This window comes from Halichoerus grypus, chromosome 11 (assembly GCF_964656455.1).
Source record: "Halichoerus grypus chromosome 11, mHalGry1.hap1.1, whole genome shotgun sequence".
Taxonomy (NCBI): Eukaryota; Metazoa; Chordata; class Mammalia; order Carnivora; family Phocidae; genus Halichoerus; species Halichoerus grypus.
The window spans coordinates 91,422,591-91,442,355 of NC_135722.1; the positions used below are offsets into that span (position 1 = coordinate 91,422,591).

At 43.2% G+C, this 19,765-nt stretch overlaps 1 protein-coding gene across 2 annotated transcripts in view; it reads right to left on the reverse strand.

Annotated features, from left to right (window-relative positions):
- PKNOX2 (PBX/knotted 1 homeobox 2) overlaps positions 1 to 19,765 on the reverse strand; it is a 307,502-nt gene that overhangs the window by 284,771 nt on the left and 2,966 nt on the right. The window contains exon 2 of one of the 2 annotated variants that reach the window (XM_036123314.2): positions 16,987 to 17,128. The exons of the other annotated variant lie outside the window; for it this stretch is intronic. The gene's annotated coding sequence lies outside the window, so the exon portion shown is untranslated. The remainder of the gene's footprint in view (positions 1 to 16,986; positions 17,129 to 19,765) is intronic. 2 annotated transcript variants of the gene reach the window in all.

Genomic DNA, 19,765 nt, shown 5'->3' on the forward strand with positions numbered 1-19,765 from the left:
TTTTAAAAAGCAATAAGAAGAAACACTTAACACTAGAAACTGAGAAATACCACAGAGCCAGCATTATTAAAACAGTGTGGTACTGGCACAGAAAGAAACAGGCTGGTGGGATGGAAGAGCGGGTCCAGAAGCAGGCTTACGTGTGCATGAAAACTTACAGGTGATAAATCTGCCATTATAAATCAAAGGGTAAAAAGATGACTTATTTCATAAATGGTAAAATAAATTTGAATCTCTATCTCATTACTGAATAAGAAAATAAACTGTATATAGATTCAATCCCTAAATGTGAAAGGTAAAATCATAAATAATAGAAGAAAATACATGATCATATAGTGTGACCTAGAGGTGGGAAAAGATTTTGTAAACAAGATTCAAAAGCAACACCCTAAGGAGAAAAATGGCTGGATTTTATATCAAAATTAAAGATTTCTATTCGGTGAAGTATACCATCAATTGAGTTAACACATAGATGGGTAATGCCTGGAAGAAGACATTTGCACTAACAAATGCTTAGGGAATCCCAACAAATTAGTAAGAAAAAAAGAAGAAACAACAGAAAAATGAACAAAGTAGGTAAGTAGGCGGAAAGTCTTTTAGGTGAGACTTAATTTCACAAATAATGTGAAAAACACACAAAAAAAGATAAGATGCCATTTCACATAGAGTAAATTAGCAAAAAATAGGAAGTCTGATAATACCAAGTGCTGACAAGGATGTGGAGAAACAGGAGGGCTGATAAATTTAAAAACTGGTCCAGCTCTCTTAGAGAGCAATTTGGTGGGGCTTATCGAAGTAAAGAATGCACAGAGCCTATGACCCAGCACTGGCACTGTGGGGACACACACCCTGGAAAAAATCTCACGCAGAAGCACAGAATGTCCATCATCTTGCTGATGGCAGAAGCAAAGTACTGATGGCAATCTGGGTATCCACCAGCAAGGGAACAGAGGGTAGATATGGTAACTACAAATGACAAAACACCATGCAGTGGTGAGAAGGAATGAAATAGATCACTTAAAGCAACACGGGTAGGTCTCCAAAACAGAGTTGGCATGGGGGCGGGGTTGGGGGGAGGACAGATTTATAGCACAATATAATTTATGTATGTTTTTAAAAGACACCAAGCAATACCACTTATGTTTCAAGGATATCTGTGCATGTGGATAAACTTATGGAAGGTGGGTTAGAAGGATACACACTACCGTGGATATTGGGGTGCTCCACCCATACCCCTCTTCAGGGCCAATGCACCCACCCCCCAACTGCTGGGAGTATTAGTGCTCAGGCTCAAGGCTGCATCCCTCAGGGGAACTGCCTCACCTAAAGCTATGCCCCTTCTAGGGGAAGTGGCCAGTGGCTGGCTGATGCAAGGATATAAAAGGCTTGACCCTCCAGGGGCACCTGGGCAGCTCGGTCAATTAAGTGTATGATTCTTGCTCTCAGCTCAGGTCTTGATCTCAGGGTTGTGAGTTCAAGCCCCCTGTTGGGCTCCATGCTGGGCACGGAGCCCACTTAAATAAATTTTAAAAATTAAATTAAAAAAATTTTTAAAAGGCTGTCCTGCTTTGTTTGGGAAAACTCTAAAGGGTCATCATGCCAGGTCCAGAGCTTCCATAGTCTCAGCTGAGTCCCTGGTGGCAAGCACAGTGGGGATCAGCTTCACCTTCGGTCCCATCCTACGGTCCTCACTTCTTTCTGGGTGTGTCTCCTGAAAGCATTCCTGAATGAACCTGCACGCGAGCCCCCATTTCAGAATGTGCTTCCTTCCAGAGAGCCCTATCTAAGGAATATGTGAAATAATCAAGAGTGGGAGCAGTTACTGTGGAAAAGGGAAGAGATATGGGGATGGGGAACAGAAGGGGCAAATAAGAACTCAGTGAGTCAACATGTGGTCTCCCAGGACTAGTGATGACAGCAAACCACATAACTTACACGCACCCAAAGTCCACAATACAAGACAAAAAACTGAAAACATACCACCTGTCTGTGGACAGTACACCAGCTGCCCCTTCCTTTGTTCACATTTCTCTGTAACCAGACCCCAGTGACTCTTCTGCCGGCAGGCCAGTGACGAGCAAGGAAAGGACTCAGAAAAAGCAAGGGAGGTAAATGGGCGAGGACTGATGTTTTCTTACCCTTGCAACTAGGGGGAACCTCAAGAATCTGGAAGCCAGGAACCCCCTTGGCCCAGGTCCATCCTTGCTGCAAGGAGCTATAAGAGATACATCCCACCCAGCAAGGGAAGAAGGAAGTAAAGGAGTGTGGTGGGGTGGGGGGAGGGAGAGACAGACAGAGACAGAGAATGTGTTTCCATCTCAGGCATGGAAGAGCCCAAGATCTGACAGAGATATAGATTCTATGCTTTCCATTCACTCCAGCACCAGATGGAGCAAGAGATATTTATGGCACTTGTGGGGAGGGGGTTGCTTACATCTGGGGAAGCAGCTTCATCTGCCTCTGAGCCAGATGCCACAATGACTTGGCCATCTTGCTCTGGCTTCTACTCCCCAGCTTGCCTGCCTCTCCCCTCTTCCAGCTCTCCTGATTGATATTTTTCTGTAACAAAAACTTGTTCCCTTCCTTGGGCCTTGACCCAGCCCGTCTCCTCTCCATACCCCTCTCCCCCATCTCCAGAGTCCTTTCACCCTTTCAGCGTCTAGATGGGTCTCTGGGTTAGTGTCACACATGCAGACACTGAAGCAGATAAGGCTCCAAAGAGAGCAAAACTGATGCAATTGTGCTTGTCTTGGAAAGTATGTACCCTGGGAAGAGGCTGTGGAATGTTCAGGAAGGCCACTCAGAGGCTGACCAGAGGCTGAAATGCTCAGAGTTCTCTCTCTTCCCATTCAAAGAAAAACAGAGAACTATGTTTAAAGGAGCATAAGTAAATTATAATTCAAATTCACCAACCTACCTTTTCCATAAAATGTACTGAGCTCCTACTATGTAGCATGTAAGTATGTTCACAAGGCTGGGACTTCCAAAATGAGTAAGATGTAATCCTTGGTGTCTAAGAGCTCACGGTCTGGTAAAAAGGTAAGATTTGCACACCAATATTGATGATGAGGAATGTAACATGGTAAGGGCAATAAAAAGCGCTACCCCCAAATGCTCAAATTGTTCAGAGCAGAGAAAGTTACATTAGAAGGAAGAATCAAAGATTTCCTGAGCCACATAACTTTTGAAACGGCTTGCAACTTATGGATAGAATTTGTTACTATACTTTAAAAATTAATTTTAATGTATTTAATATATGTGAATACAACGTAAGGCATTCAATACACTGAATAACATTTTTAAAAGATGATCAATATTCCTACTGCTTTCTAAAAAAAACTGCATGAAATAAGAAATCAAGATTCCCCTATTACCCATCTCCTTCCATCACCCAAACTAACCCCAAAACTAACTAAACTAACTACTTTAACAGTTTGGTGTGAACCAGCCCTAATCTTTGGATGGAAATGATTTTAACAAAAAAAGAAGGGTATCCCAGGTAAAGAGCAGGAGGCAAGAAGAGAAAAGGCAAGTTGTGTGCCCGGTGTGTGTGGCCAAAGTAGGAGATGAGAGATGACATCAAAACGGGGTCGGAGTCATGTCACAGAAGGTCCTCAGTGCAGGACTCTGGCATTTGGGACATTATTCAACAGGCAATGTTAGATAAGAAATGGTCAAAGGAGTTAGGGATTTTTAGCTAGAGTAAGAGAAGATCTGGGGGCACATGGCAGCAATAATTCAATTATATAAAGTGCTATCATGTGCAAGAGAGATTAGGCTTTTAATTTGAGGATCCACAGGTCAGAATTCGGGTCAATAACTTGAAGTTTCAGGAGTGGTATTTCAGTTCTATATAGATAGGAAAGGAGTTTCTAACAAACAGACCTCTGCCATAATAGAAGAGATGACCTGGGGAAGAGTAAGGACCTCTTCACTGGAGAAGCTCTGGCAGAGGCCCAGTGACTAATCACTGTGGACAGAAGATTTGTGCATCAAGCAGGGAGCAGGGAGCTTGTAAAGTCTTTTCTAACATTAAGGTTCTACAGTAAAATGAGGAAGCAGTGAAGGATTTTTAACTGAGGACTTATATAATTAGAGCCATGCTTTAGAAAGATTAATCTGGGGCGCCTGGGTGGCTCAGTCGTTAAGCGTCTGCCTTCGGCTCAGGTCATGATCCCGGGGTCCCGGGATCGAGTCCCACATCGGGCTCCCTGCTCAGCGGGAAGCCTGCTTCTCCCTCTCCCACTCCCCCTGCTTGTGTTCCTGCTCTCGCTATCTCTCTCTCTGTCAAATAAATAAAAAAATCTTTAAAAAAAAAAAAAAAAAAGAAGAAAGATTAATCTGGTAGAAACGTATAGATTGGGTCAAAGTAGAAACAAACTTAAAACAGATGAGCATGAGGCTGATAGAATAGCTCAATCAAAAGCAATTAGGACTCTGGTTAAACATGGTGGATTAGGCATGCTTGTTATCTGTACTCCCTCATAAAATGCAACTAAAATGACTGCATGAATAAAAAGGACATGAATCCACAAAGACAAAGACTATGGAAGATATGGAAGAGGAGACAACAGCAGACTGGAGGTGTCAACAAAATCTGACTTGGAACTGGAAGCACCAGGTGTCTGTTTAGGCCAAGGACCTGGCTGAGGCTGGAAATGAGGCTGTAGCTGCCCAACACCCCCCACCCCCAAATCCCCAGGAGATGACAGGACATCCCTAGAGAGACTGTATTGGAGGAGGTCCACATGAGGGACAATAGTCACAGCTAAATAATGAGGTACAGTTCTGAAACCAGAGGAGTTAAGGGAAAGATTACACACTGAATGGTGCAATCCCGTGGTTCCCTTCCCTGGCTAGGCTCCTGGAATGCCAGCAGCCAGGCTCATACTCACTTCCTCAGGCAGAAGACTAGAGAGTTTGTTTCTTGGGAAACTTACCAGCTCAAGAGAGAAGACTAATCAACACTGAGATTTGGGGGCCCCCAAACAAATGGCCAGAACCCTGACTAATCACGCTGCTATAAGGCCCATTAGTCACCAAGACTAAGTACCCCCCCCACACACACACACACAATCTCTACCTGAGCCTTAGAGCATCATTTTAAACACTAATGCCAGGCAATAACTACTGAAAATTTTAGTGAAATCTCTAACACAAAATACCAAACAACCAAAATAAAGGAATTTTAAGGAAACAGGCAATGCAGAAAGAAAAGAAAACTTCAAAAATAGAATAACTAAAACTTAAGAGAATCAAGGGATGACACTGTATTCATAAAAAAAAAACAAGAGGATGCCATGGAAGAGAACAGAGAGTGGGAAAGAGCTTTTTCACACTGAAATAAAATATCCCAAATAAAACACTAAACAGAAAAGCTGGAAGAGTGCTGGGAAGCTTTCACTGAAAATAGAACAAAACAGAAAACAAAATGGAAAATAGAAGGAAAGGGGGAAGTACATTTGAGGATCAATCTAGAAGGTCCCCAATCTAACTAATAGGAATTCCAGAAGGAGAGAAGACAGAGAATTGAGGCGAAGGATCACCAAAGAAATAATATTAGAGTATTTCCCAGAACTAAAGCCCACAGTTGCCTAGGCTGAAAGGGTCTATGGGTGCCCAGCGCTACAAACGACAAAGTGGCACCAAGGATCGTCACTGCGAAATGGCAGAAGATCAGGGATAAAAACTAAACCCTATTCATGGAAGCATTATTCATAATAGCCAAAAAGCGTAAACAACCCAAATATCTATGTGATATATTCATACAGCAGAATATGATTTGGCAATACAAAGGGATGAGTACTACGACATGCTACAACATGGAGGAACCTTGACAAGGTTGTGCTAAGTACAAGAAGTCAGTCACAAAAGACCACATACTGTGTGCTTCTGTTCCTATGAAATGTCCAGAAGAGGCAACTCCATAGAGACAGATGTAGATTGGAGGTGGCCTAGGGCTGGAGTGGAGGTGGTTTGAGGGGGAGTTCAGACTGGGTACAAGGTCAGTTTCTTTGGGGGATAATCAAATGTTCTAAAATTGATTGTTGTGATGGTTGCACAACTCTGTAAATATACTAAAAACCACAGATTGTACACTTTAAATTAGTGAATTATATGATATATGAATTATATCTCAATAAAGCTGATATATTAAGGAGAGAGAAGGAAGGAGGGAAGGTAGGGAAGAGGGAAAGGGAGGGAGAGAGGGAGAGAGAGAGAGAGAGAGAGAGCAAGAAAGAATCCTTTAAACTTCCAGAGAGGAAAAAAGGTTGAAGACAAAGGAATAGGAATCAGAATGGCATTGGACTTTTTAAAAACAGGCCAAGATATAAAAGAGGTGGTAGCATAGGTCTTTAAATTTTTGAGAGGCGCCTGGCTGGCTGAGTCAGTAGAGCATCCAACTCTTGCTCTCAGGGTGTCAGGGTCTTGAGTTCAAGCCCCATGTTGGGTGTGGACCTTACTTAAAAAATAATAAACAAACTAGGAGGAAAAGTGACTTTTAACTAACACTTCCATATCTTGACAAATTATGAGTCAGAGTTGAACAAAAACATTTTCAAAAATTCAAGTAATAAAAAATTTTTCCTGTAAATCCTTTCTGTGAAGGCTTAGAGAAGAGATGAATATCATCAAAATAGGCAGTAAACTAGGAAAGAGGAAGACATGAGACCGGGAATTCAGAAGCTCACGCGGGCGAGGAACGAAAGGAATTCCCAAAATGTTGATGCAAAGTGCCACGGGGCCTTAAGACTGGCCTGTCCAGATTGGAGCAGGAAGAGAGATGATCTGGGTGGCAAATCTCAGGAAAAATAAAATGAAAGTGAACTGCTATGGAACTGATAAAGACACCCATGGCCAGACTGGAGGGAATTTATAGTTCTAGAAAATTTGGGAGCAGAGTTGGTGACAGACACATATCAAACTAGGCAAATTTTTAAAACACCAATATTAACTAAAAAAAATAATACATACAAGAAAGGAAATGTAAAAAAAAAAAGAAGAAAGAAAGGAAATGTAATCAGAGCACATGGCAGAGCTTAGGTGCAATGTTTCCACAGTCATAATACTATAAATACTGAATGCCAATTTAACCCAAAATTATCTAGTAACTAAATTAGGAGGCTCGAGGGAGAAGTGGGTATTTTTGTGTTGGAATGTGTTAGAGAGTTAACATCTGCCAGAGGAAGAAGACAACGATGTTGGCAAAGTTGGGGAGGTGGAATGAAGCATTAGCAGCATAATGCTGTTTCGAAAATACAGACTAGATACAGGAAGAGAAATTTAATTTCAGAAAGGTCATCAGGCCTTGAGTTAGAGTAGTGGCTGGCGGGGATGGATTTGGAGGATGTGGAAGCTGGGCTGAGGACCCAGTAAACGTGGAGGGCAAGGGGAAGGGAAGCCTAAAGCCAACAAGAAACGAACAAAATCATCCCATGGGTTTAAGCCTGGGTTGCCATAATGGCCATGCTTGGGGAAAAAGCAAAGTTGGAGAAAGTTAACTGCCAGGTCAGCTGCTTGGAAGGCAAATAAACGTGGCCTCTGCTGTGTTCTGGGCAGTGGGGTCCCTTTGGCCGCACCCCCTTTGGTGCGCCTCTGTGGCTTCTGGGGCACAGCATTCTGACTGCAGCTGTGTGGCAAACAGAAGCTGAGAGCAGCTCAAATGTGTGAGATTCTGGGTGTCAGAAATCACTTAAATTAATTCCGCTGATGTTCAGCTAATCAAATCAAAGCCCAGAGAAATTAATCCAAGGGAGGAAACAGTTAACCAAGGGATGGCCAACAACAGTGTTAAGGTACTTAGAGAAGTAAAGAACTGAAGACCAAGAAAAGGCCGTTGGATGGGGCAGTTAGGTGATCACCAGGAAAATCACTGCCCCGGCGTGGAGGGGGACAGCCACAGTGCGGGGTGTGAGAAGTGATGTGGGGGCTGGGGGAGGGGATCCTACCTGACAGCACCTCGCACTTAGTAAGGGCTCCACAGATATTAGTTGTTGTGGTTTTTTGTTTTTTTCAGAGAACATGATGATTTAAATGAAAAAAAAAAAAAGGCTGGTGGCTTTGTGAGGACAACTAAGTCTTTAAAGATGTTTGAAGGAGAAAAAGGAGTCCTAGAGCTGGCATCTAGACAGAGGGGAAGGCCAGGCAGTGACAATGGTTAACGGAGCTGAGAAGAGCAATGGCTGATGGAAGTGAGAGCCAGAGTACCTGGACGGACTTTAAAAAAGGACATGAGGGGTGCCTGGGTGGCTCAGTCATTAAGCATCTGCCTTTGGCTCCGGTCATGATCCCAGGGTCCTGGGATCGAGCCCCGCATCGGGCTCCCTGCTCAGCGGGAAGCCTGCTTCTCCCTCTCCCACTCCCCTTGCTTGTGTTCCCTCTCTTGCTGTCTTACTCTGTCAAAAAATAAATAAAATATTTAAAAATAATAATAAAAAAAGGATATGAGTGCAACAATTAGTTGTGAAAAAGAGGACAAGTCCAGACTAAAGGAGAAGAGAAAAGGATGGGGGCGGGGGGATATCCAGATCAATTTTAAAAGGGAAGAAAGGGACATTGAAAAACCCTAGATTGGGTGATCTCTTTCTAAGGAAACCAGGAGCCATAAACCATCAAATGAAAGTAGGTACCTGTGGTGGGGGGTGGGGGGTGGGGGTGGGGGGTGGTTTGCAAGCTGGAAGAAGCCCGAAAAGCTTTGGAACTGTGGTTCTAGGCCAGGAGTAATTTTGCCTGAGACCCTCGCTCCCATCCCCGCCCCCGGAAGACCTTTAGTAATGTCTGAAGCCAATTTTTTTTTTTTTTTTTGCTGTCACAGTGGGGGAGGAGGTGCCACTGGCATCTAGTGGCATTTTGTGGAGGTCAGGATGCTGCTAAACACAGGCCAGCTCCCCACAACAAAGAATGATGCTGTCCCAAATGTTAATTGTACCAAGATTGAGAAACCTTGCTTTAGAACAACTATTGAGGCAATTTCACTAAGCAGTCAACAAGAAATGTGTAGGAGGATTGCTCAGCAGTCCCAAGGCCAACCCAACCCTAAATAACGTAAATCTGAATCCAGTTGGTATGGTTTTTTGAAGTTTTCTAGTTACATTAAGCAGAGAGAGCTCATATAAGTAGAATGTCTCATTTCGAAGGGCTTTACAAACATTTGTCATGAATCCATTGCTAAAGGTATAAATATCTAACATTTATGACCTTAAACAAATCTTTGAAATAGGTACCTTTTCTCTGGCTTTCCACTGAGGAAACAAAAACACAGAGGCATTAAGTAACTTACCCGAAGTCACACAGCCAGTACAGGTAGAGAAAGGATTTAAAGCCCGGCAGTTTAACACAAGTATCTATTCTTATCAGGATTCCATGCCTTTAGGGGACCTCTAAAATCAATTCCATTTCTCATTTGACACTCTCCCAACGACCTCCCACTTCTGGAACATGGATGTCCTAGCAAAGGTGCTTCTTTTGACAGCTCTGCACCATATGTATCTCTTCCCTTTAATACGCAGGACTCAGTCTTGAGTTCAACAATCCAAATCCTAAGTGCTAAGGGCTAGAAAGGTGGTTAAGATTTCCTTAGAGAGAAGTCAAGCATTTGAGGTATGACCTCTGCAAGAACTGCTCTGAATGAGATCAGCAACCTAACCCTTTAGAAATTCTGCAGATGGCCAGTCTGTTTTGTGAACCAGCATGTTAGCCAGGCCCCTCTTTCTGAGATTACAGAGTGACTGAGTGCCTCTGAGCATTATTCATTCTATATATCAAGGCCTTTTTGACTATTAATCCCTGATCATATGCTCTGCTCAGCCTAGGTTTGGAATTATCAACCTCCTAGGGTTGTGTTGATCAGGACTTGGCAGAAGCACTGCTAAATTTCTACCATGTATGTGCATTAGTTCAAGGAGAACTCATGGAAATCTAATGACTGGCCTATGACTGATGCTGTTATGAAAAATATCCAAGAAACAGATGAGGGGTTAGACACTTTCAAGCATCATTAATCCATCCTCAGAATGGGTTTGACCTTTGACCCAGCTCTGGCTCCTGACAACAAGAGGGCTGTAGGCTTGGGACCTCCTGCCTGTGGTAGATGGCAGGGGCGAGGCTGCTGCAATGGGAAGTGGGGGTGCAAACAGCTTACCTGAAGGATGCTGAGATGAGAAGCAGCTAGGAGGGGGCCAAGGGACCAGGATACCAGGCAGAGAAAGACCGCATCCCTGCTCCAACCCCATCATTCCTCTCGCCAGCCTCTGTAACCTCTGCCTCTAGGTCAAGGGACTCACAGAAAACTCCAGGCCTCCCATCTTCCAGCTTCCTCCTTTCTCTCCAGTTCTTCTCATGGCTCCATCATCTGGCCCATGTTCCCCGCTCCCCCAACCTAGCGGCCCTTACCAACATTCAATCCACATCCTCGGAGTCACTGTTTTCCTTGTACACTCACTCCCAGAAAGTCTCTCGATTACATATTGACATAGGGGAAAGGCAGGTCCAGGATTGGAGAATGTTTCTATTTCTATTTTCATTACTAACTTATTTAGGGTTTTTTCCCCCTGATCGTGATTCTGGTTGTTGCTTAAGTACTTATTAGATAGAGCTTATTCTTCTAATCACTTTTTGTATTTCCCCAACAATTCACATCTGACGATTCCTGTTCACTTTGTAGCTAAGATAAAATCATCAACATTTAAACACTAGGACCTTCAGTTGACCCTCACTGAGTAACAAATACTTGGGATTTTGAGATTTGAGCATGGTGAGGGGTTACAAATCTCATTCAGGGCAAGTGGCTCCACTTAATCTGGTCTTATATCCCTTGCCATTAGAAAAGCCTTGCTTTGTCTAACTTAAATGCATCGTGCTGTTGTGCTCTCCAGAAATCCAGATTTTCATCATAGTATCCCTCTGGTAAGTGTCTCTCAGCCCTTTACAAGAGTCACCAGTCCAACCTTTTCATGCTGTAGTAAGAGGATCTGGGACAGGGAATAAAATTCATCTATTCTTCCCCGTACCCACCCTCCGACATTAAGGAGGAGAAGGAGCTTTCTCAGAGTCAGGTACCTGAGAAAAAAGGCCAAGGATAGAGCCCCAAAGCTCTGATCCCTAAACCTCTGCACCTCTGGTGTCTATACACAGAGGGCTTCTCCCCTTCCCGAGCCTCGACGTTAGTCCCTTGGCCACTGCCAAGTTCATTCCCTGCTCTCATTTCCTTTCTCTGATCTACCCCCTCCAGTAGCTCCAGCACTAAAGTTAGTGTTAGCTAGCTGGTTTATTTCATCTTCGGCATTACCAGGCCTGCTCGGGTCCCTCTCTTAACCAAGAGGCCTGCTTTCATCAGCATCTCGTGTTGGCTGATTTCTGAGAAGGATATAGTGGTGCATGTCTGAAGCTGTTCACATCTTGACTTCCTGTCAGGATAATCAAAACTGCTTTCTACCAGGAGCTAAAGGAAGATGATCCAGCCAGGGCTCCTCTGGGGCAGAAGACAGAGTCCCCATGGTGCCCTACACTCTTTAAATTATTTGGACTTCGAAGTGATCTGTTTAGACCTTTAGGCCAACTGAGTGCTGAGAGATAGAATGTCTGCTGTTCTTTGTTTCTTCTAGGAGCTCCATAAGGAAAAGAAAAATAGAGGAGTCTATGAGACCCACCATCCCAGTGACCTGGCTGGAGAAGAAGTGTCACCTGCCACGTCAGCCTCTCACCTAGCTATCATGGAGGCTCTTGGAACACTTCCGATCCAAAGAAGGACCTAGAGCAAGGAATGGATATGGTAGGTGCCCAGCCAATATTCGTTGAATAAATAAATGAAGTTTTAATATCTTACAGCATCTCTTCACCATTGAGATTACCCTCACTCTGAAGTAGATAGAGGCTAAAAGAGACAGAAAAGAAATTAAAATGCATTTGGCACCAAGACAGAGTAAAGCTGTGTCTAAACACGAAATGGAAATCGCATCCTCTCTTAGCACCCCAGATTCTCCAAGTGCAACAACTCGGGGGCTGATACTGGTACACAGAAGAAAATGAAAACTTATTTCCTAGACCCCCCAGCCCAGTGAGAGTGTTCTATCTCCATGATCCAAAGAACATCTAGGCCTATTTCTGACCAAAAGAGAGAGATAAAAATTCCTTCTCGGGAAACCCAAATTTTTGCAGAGCTGAAGAACTTGCTATATCACAGCTTTAGCTAAACAACACGAGCTTGATTATCAAATATTAGAATTGGAAGAAACAAGCATTGATGCAAGTAAAAGAATATTCTGCTGCTGATTTAAAGACAAGTGAATCGCTAAATATTTTTATTAGCAGCAAATTTGCTGCTTGCTGGAACTAATTTCACGCCCTGTAGATATGGTGCTTAAGTTGGAAATGGCGTTAAATTGCTCTCTCCTTGAGGCGGGTAAGGCTTCTGGTGGCAACCACCACTAGATGGCACAGACAAGGTAGCTCCTCTAAGATAGGCAGCTTTGGAGCCAATCATAGGGAAGTCCAGAGGAAGTTCCGCCCTACATTTCCCCTCCTTCCAAAGAAAGATTTGTGTCTCAAATATCCAAACCTTTTTAAAAAAGGAGTTGACTAAAAAGGACTATTCCTCCCAAGGTTCTTGAATTTCCCAGTTCAGTCTTTTCTCTAAACTCATACACCTCTAGTTCATATATCCAATTAGTCAACCAATTGTAATTTATATAGTTTCTTATGTGTTAGTCTGATCTCTTCAACGGCACCATATAGCTTCTAGAAAGGAAAGATTACATTTTATCATCAGAATGGAAACCACAGTGAGCAAACAGGTACAACCTGCAGGTCGGGGAGCTAGAATAGAAGAACTGAGATAAAGATGGTAGTGCAAAGGGTGAGACCTAGGTTAGACCAAGATGGAACAGAACACACAGAGGTCACTGGAGCCCCCAGGGAAATGAAAGCAGGTGAGTAATCCAAAATGAAGACAAGGCCAGCTCTGAGGGTCAGGGAATGGCTGGGACTCAGAAGCCACAGCCAGAGGACACATTAAATAGTAAAGGTCAGAGCAGGCTGTGGGTGAACAAATAAACCAACAGAATGCAGAACACAAATGCCTAAGGAGAAAAAAAGGCAAGAGGCCAAAGGTCAAAGCAGCAGTCAGGAAATGCGTAGAAGCTAAAGAAGTAGGAGCAAAAGAAAGATTGAGGTGCTTATTTTTTTTAATTAATTTATTTATTTTTATTTATTTATTTATTTATTGGATTGAGGTGCTTATTAAACAGATGCTTACAGTCAGTTACTACCAAGACCGACACAGGTTCACTAAGTTTTGCCCAAATGAACTCATTTCCCTGTACAGTAGAGTTATGAAGTTGATAAATCAGATCATGCCACTGATTTCTCTTGCTTAAAGACCTCTGAGTTGGCTACAGAATGAAGCCCGAACTCTTTAACATGGTGGTTGAGGCCCTTCACACTCTCCCACCTTGTTTCCCATCGCTCCTATCCTTGAACCCGGCACTCCACCCACATTAGGATATTTGCTCTTCTTGAACCATGAAGGAATGAAGACATGCATTCTTCCATGGTTGGCTTATCCCGTTTCTTCACTCGGAATATCTCCCATCTCCATGCTCTACTCATCTCACAAAAGTCCCGCATATCTTTCAAGGCCCAGTTAATGTCACTTCTTTGGTGAAGACTTCCTTTCTCCTTTTTCCCCCATGAAGAAGTAATCTTCCCTTGCTCCAGGTCCTCTGTAAACTTTGCTTATACTGCTAATGTGGATTATGATGCAATATATACAAAACCTATTATATTTTACATTGAAAAACAAATATACCCCTAATACAAATTAGAGGTAATGCATATTTAATTATACACACATTAATTTGGAGCTAGTATATATATGGTTATCACCTCTGCTAAATTGTGAGCTCTTTTAAGACAAGAATGATGTCTTGATCATTTTTGTGTCCTCAGCACCTAACACAGAACCTAGCGGATAGGTGGTCAACAATAAACATTTATTGATTTGAATGGGAGTCAATGCCAAACACATATATCTTCAAAGTTATCATTATGAATAATGCTGTAAAATGGGTCATTAGGCAAAACTGAAGCTGTCTGAACACATACACAGACAAGAAGGAGGTTTCCAATGCTGCCAAGCTTTATGCTAGACAACACTTTTAATAATGATCCAAATTAACATACAAAGAATGTTTATCAAATGTGCAAGGAGACCCACTAATATCATAGGGAAAAGAATCAAGACTTTAAAAATAAACCTAATAGGCTGGAATCTAGTAGTCTGGAAAACTAACAAGATAAAATTGAAGTAAATGTAAAGTCCTTTATTTAGATTTCAAAAATAAATTGCACATACCGAGTAGGGTGGAGATGTCACTTGGCAGTAATAAATGTGCAGAAGAGTTAGAAGCTTCAGTTAATCATAAGCTTTGAAAGCAGACTGTGAGATGTGACCAGTGACGATCTAAGGACACGAGTCCCTGATGGTTGTGGAGTGTCCTGCTCAAAAGAAGCAGGAATAACGTCACTCTGCTCCAAGCTTATGTGATGTATTATAAGGAATTCTAGCACCAGATTCTAAAAGATGCTTTAATAAGCCTCGGTTCAAGTCCAGACTAAAAATAAACAAACAAACAAACCACAGTTCATCCAGATCGCTGTGAACAGATGGTAAAGGAGTCTAGATATGGTAAAGTAAATCAAGAACAAGGGAACTCTGTGTGTGCTTAACTTGGAAAGCTAAAAACTAAGGGAAGGCTTCATTGATATCTTCAAATATTTTAAAAGTGCCTGTTATATGTTGCTACAAATGGCAAAGCTAGACACAGTGAGTACGAATTATGAGGAGGCGGAGTTTGGCTCAGTGTAAGAAAGACCTTTGTAAGATTTACAGCCGTCCAACAATCAAGTGGGTAGCTTTGGGAGGATGAGAGCTCTCTAACCCTGAACAGATTCCAGCAGAGGCCAGATAACTAGGTAGGTATCTGTAAGAGACTTACAGAAGAGATTGTTTATATATACAAAATATAAATATCTTCCCTTGTGAAATCTCTCAGTGGCTCATCAGAATCTGCGGGATAATGTCTAAATTCCTCATCATGTTGGGGCGCCTGGACGGCTCAGTCGGTTAAGCATCTGCCTTTGGCTCAGGTCATGATCTCAGGGTCCTGGGATCTAGCCCTGCATTGGGCTCCCTGCCCAGCGGGGAGTCTGCTTGTCCCTCTCCCTCTGCCCCTCCCCCGGCTCGCTCTGTCTCTCTCTCAAATAAATAAAAATCTTTAAATTCCTCATCATGTCATGCAAGCCCTTCATGACACAGATCCCAATGACCTCCCTCTCTTCATCTTCTGCCCTTACCCACCTCCCATGCCTTCAGACCCAGAAAAATCCATATCACAGACACACCGAACTCCTCACCTGTCTCCTATTTGTTATTCTCTCTCATACCACTAAATATTTGCATGTGCTGGTCCTTAGGCCTAGAACCCTTTCCCTCTTATCCTCTGTGGCTAATTTCCAGTCATCCATAAAGACCCTGTTCCAGAGTCAACCTTCCCTGACTCCTCTATTTCCTGCCCTGTACTCAGGAAGCACCCCTAGATTGCTCTCTGATGCGGCCTTTATTGCAGAGTGTTTTTTTCTTGTTTGTCTCAAACAGTAGAATGTGAAAAATTTGAAGAAAAAAAAAAAGACCGTCTCTGTACCTCCCATTTCTAGAACACTGCCTGATGGATGGCAGATGTTCAGTTTTTGAAGGCCTTTATTCCTTAGGTCAAAACACAACCAAGGGGTCAGGCAGAACCTAGAATTTGCTAAATGGGCAATCATCTCCAGAAATGAGGTTTCGGAGAAATGACCAATTCAGAGAATGGCTATCCTTCTCAACCATAGACTACCTAAATAATCACACACTTTGTGCTTTCTTTTTCTTTAAGGAATCTGGCTTCACTGTCTTCATTCCTCAAGCCTCTGTTCTTTGTCACTCCCTTCATTTCTTCTCCTTGTCCCCCACTTACATGCTCCCTGACTCTCCTATCTCAACCAGCGAAATATGTTGGCAAAGCAACCAAAAAACCAATTCTATTTATCATCATTTTTTTTATTAGATTAACTTAAATCACATCTACTGCCTTCAGGGCCTCTGAGTTTGTGTAACAAACTCATGTTAATATTTTCTATCGAGGATAGTTTGGCAAGTGCCCCAAAGGTTAGCAAAACATGGTTCAGGGGCAGAAAATCCAAAAACTGAAATCCTCAAGGCTTCTTTTCCTCCTTGTGGACAGGGCTCCTTGCCATTAAAAAATGTAGAATATTTATGAGACTACCCTCTCAAGCTGGAATATTTATAAGACTACCCTCTCAAGCTCAAGCCGTACCTAGGTATTTGTGTGCTCCTGAGAGAGTTATATTCCTAAACCTGTTTTACCTCTTAGATCTCCTTCCTAAGTATGAGGTCTTTTAATCCCAGAACACAGCACCAACCTATAAAAAGCCTTTCAATTTGAGTAGCTGGGAGCTCAAATAAGATTTGTGTCCATATTTTAAAATCGCTCCATTCCAGCCATCTCCTCTCACTCAGAGCCCAAGAACGGTGATTTCTACACTACCCACAAGCTCAGCTTGACCCTCCTCCGAAATGCCCTGATGGAACCGACTGAGTGCTTACTGGTGTGACCTCAGCTGAATGGGAGCATTTTTCAGCTGCTTCTCCGGCACAGTGAACTTCACATCTTGTAAGGAAGCATGGGGCTCAGGCCTGTCATGGGCTGTAACAATGCCTCAAGACATCTGCTAATCCAGAAACCCCATGGTTCTTCTAATACTCTCACACTTCCCCATAAAGCATGGCGAGTTTCCTTCTCCCACCCACCAAATGTTCCTGTATAGGCTGCAGCTGAGTTTTGCCATATATATCCTCCCTGCAGCTGCCTGGGGTGTGTCTCTCAGGCTGCCGGCCTCTCCTTCACAAGAATTGGGGAAATCAGAACTCACGGAATCCTTCTCTTGCTGGTTGGTCGCTTTATGTCAGCTCTGCAGAAAAGAACGCCTAGACCGTGAACCCAGAGGCTGGGGCCAGTGGCAACAGTGGTAACAGATCCTCCTGCTGTTTGAGGCTTTATATCCTCCTCCCAGTCTGTAGGAGAACAAAGGGACATTAAACTCCACCTTATCATCACCTTTGGCGCTCTCCAGGAGAGGATGCCATTTTACAAAGAACAAAGAAATCCCACCCCCACTGGAGATGAGGATACATGAAATGAGGCTTCGCACCCCACATTCTGGGGAGGAATCACCAAAAGCTAGTTAAGGGCTTGGTCTTATGGGAATCAGGCCCCATTCTGACCATAGGTTTTACGAACTGTATTTGGCATACTCATTCTGTGGTTGATCTTGGCAAGTCAAATCCAGTCACTCCTCTGCTCAAAAAGCTTCCAAATGGTTTCCCATGTCACTCAGAGGAGAGCTCAAGGCCTACCAGTCCCCCTGTGCACCGCCCCCCCGCCCCCAGCTCCAGCCACACTGGCCTCCTTTGCTCTTCTTGGACAATGCCTACAGACCTCGCCTCGAAGGGCCTTTTGCCTGCTGGGCCCTTGGCTCTTCACTCTCTCACTTCCTTTAGGCCACTGCTAAGATGTCACCTCAGCAAAGAGGTCTTCCTTCATGACCCTGTGTCAAATAACACCCCTCAATCACATGCCCCTCATTATTCTCTACTCCTTTATCCTGCTTTTCTTCTTCATAGCACTTGAAACCCACAGGTGTTTCACATATTTATTTGTTGATTATCTGGCTTCTCCCACTAGAATGTAAGTTCCATGAGAGCAGGGACTTTTTTGTTCATTCTTTACCCCCACAGTCTGGAATAGGGCAAGGCATCCAGTGATACTCAGTATAAATATTTGTCAAACGAATGAGCCCATGAATGAATGGCCCTACCCTTAGGCATCCATACTAAAGACATATGATCACTTGCCTTGAGCCAATGAGTAGACAGTGCCTGACCAGGCCATGGAGCCTCTTGCCCCTGGCCCAGCTCCTCTCCTAGTTTCCAGAACTCTGGCTTTTCAAATGATTACTAGCATAATCCGAATTCAACTGCTTCTCTGCCAACCAGCCTTTTCCTGTTCTTCAGCTTAAGGAATAGACCTTAGAACTCCTTCCAGCATGAAAAACCTTCCCAGCTCTCAAATAAGCCAAATGGACTCAACCTTTTGGCGGCTGAGTAGACTAAAACATGTAATTTGGTTCTTCTTTGTGTGAGTGAAGCAGTCCTTTTGGAAAATAGACAAAATACCTGGCTCTCAGTTGTTGAGCCAACAGGTTGAATTTTCTCTGAAGGACATTCTGACTTGTTAAGAATGGACAAATACTTCAGAAATCAAAAGCCTGTTACTTGTCTCATCCGTTTCGGAGGCCCACCAAAGAGGGAACTCGCCCCCTTCCCCAAACCAGGGGAAGCAGAGGCTTTCATAAGACACAATGCTGCGATAATGCTGAAGGAAGCTGTGCAGGTTTGCTTTCTATCCTATTGTCTTATCCTGTCAGCTCCCTCATCTCCCAGAATCCAGGCTCAATAATTTACAGCAGAAAGACGTTTAATAAATAAACGGCCAGGTTGGAGCTGTCAGCTCTGCACAATGGGGCTGTTTGCATCTTTCGCTCGGCTTCAGCACCCGCTCTCCCGGCTTGCTTCGGCTAAAACAATCCCATTTGCTATTTTCATAAAATTAGTTCCTCTGCAGTTTCTGTTAATCAGAACATTCTTTGGAGAGAATTATACTGGGATTTCATCACCATCGGAGTTCAACCGTTATGTGAATCTGATGAATTTTTATCACCTCTATGACTGGCAGAGAAGGTAAAAAACTTGGGTGGGCTGCGGTAAGTGCGCAGAGAGTTCTCCCCTCATATCAGCTGAGGTCTCAGAGACCTGAGAACCCAAATCAGTCTCCCCTGCCACACATCTGAGCAGTTTTCTCCCACCGACACATCTCTTTTTTATATACCTATAATTCTGAATCTTCTTGGGGTCATGGACTCTTAAAAATCTGAAGAAAGCTATGGATACTCTCCCCAGAAAAGCCTACATATGCACACACCAACTAAGCCTTACCATTCAAGGCAGTCTGTGGACACTCTCCCTCCCTTCTCTGCACATATGGCCCATCCATGGACTCCAGAGTAGTAACTGTGCATCCTATGGCTTCCTAATCATCCTCATCTCCCTGAAGAAACTTAGACTGGAATAGAGACCCAGTCACCTCTGAATTCCTTTGTTGAAGGAGGAAAAGAGATTTTTTTAAAAGAGAAAAAGAACGTAGGAGAAAGTTTTCATCATGGTCATATACCTTTGAGAAATGAGAGGAAAAAAAAAGGAAAAACAGAAGACAACTCATACTGGCTGAAATAATGCAAGTCCAAGGATCCATCAACCGATTATTGTGCACTGTATTTGTCAGGGGATCAGAATTAGGAAAAATCTGATGAATTCTCCTTGCCTCCAGACTGTACAACACCTATCCCATCCTAAGTAAGATAAGCTCCATATGAGAAAAGACACAGCATGGATGAAGGAAACCTTGGACCAGAGGAACCAGGATTCTAATACCAGCTCTGTCCACAGACTATGTGGTTTTAGGCAAGAAACAATTTATCTCTATCAATGTTAGTTTTTGTTTTGTTTTTTATTGACATGATTTCCAAAGTCTGTTTTGGTTCCAACATTCCATGGGACCTGATTCATTAGAGACCTCTTTAAAAAAAAAAAAAA